We start from the raw sequence: 973 nt of genomic DNA, 5'->3' as shown, positions 1-973 counted from the left end.
GTGTGTGTGTGTGTGTGTGTGTGTGTGTGTGTGTGTGTGTGTGTGTGTGTGTGTGTGTGTGTGTTCACTCTCTCTAGTTCCAGCTCCTGTCTGATCATACCGTAAAGCAGAATAATTTGATTCTCTGTCTCTGTACTGTCCGGGTTTTAGCTCCCAAATCAAATGCTAAATAATTCCGGATCCTATTGAATAGTAGTGCAGGCTCGAGGGGCTGAATGGTCTCCTCTTGTTCCTATTTCGATGGTTTTATGTTCTTAACACTACCTCCCAGCTCTTGGCCCCCACACTAGAGGTTATGTGACACAAGGGCCTGATCTGTAGAGGGCTGCACTCTTCCATGAGTCTCGGAGGGAACCAGCCTGATTTGGATTGGAGTTTCAGCCTCTCAGTGAGAAGTGAAATCTCCTTGAGGTTCCCCTCAGTCTCTCACTGTAAGGTGGAGCAGGCCAGTCTCGGGGAAGCAAACAGCAGGCCAGATGTGCTCTGTCCTCCAGCTCCATTTCAGAAGGCCACATGGGAGGGGCTTGTTTCCTTCATCAGCTTCCATTGCTCTCCCTTCTGGGTTAGAGTAGGGGCCGAATGGCCTTGCCCCTGGCTCCTATTGAGGTGCAGGCTGGCTATGATTGGGTTATAGAGGGCATGCCCCTGGAGTGAAGTCAGTTAGCTCAGTTGGCTGGACAGTTGGTTTATAATGCAGAGTAAAACCAATAGCGTGTGTTCAATTCCCACACCAGCTGGGGTTACCCTGAAAGACTCTCCTTCCCAACCTCTCCTCTCAGCTTGGGCATAGTGACCCTCTGATTAAAACACCACCAGACACCGCTCTCTAATGAGCTGTCCCATGCTCTTGTAAGACTACGGTGACATTACATTGGTTTGTACCTGGAGCACTGTGTCAGGACTAGTCACTGCATTGCCAGAGGGATGTTAGTGCGTGGGGAAGGTTTACTGGATGAATCCCCACCAGAATGAG

Source organism: Chiloscyllium plagiosum, chromosome 37 (genome assembly GCF_004010195.1).
Source record: "Chiloscyllium plagiosum isolate BGI_BamShark_2017 chromosome 37, ASM401019v2, whole genome shotgun sequence".
Lineage (NCBI taxonomy): Eukaryota > Metazoa > Chordata > Chondrichthyes > Orectolobiformes > Hemiscylliidae > Chiloscyllium > Chiloscyllium plagiosum.
This window is presented reverse-complemented; position numbering follows the sequence as displayed.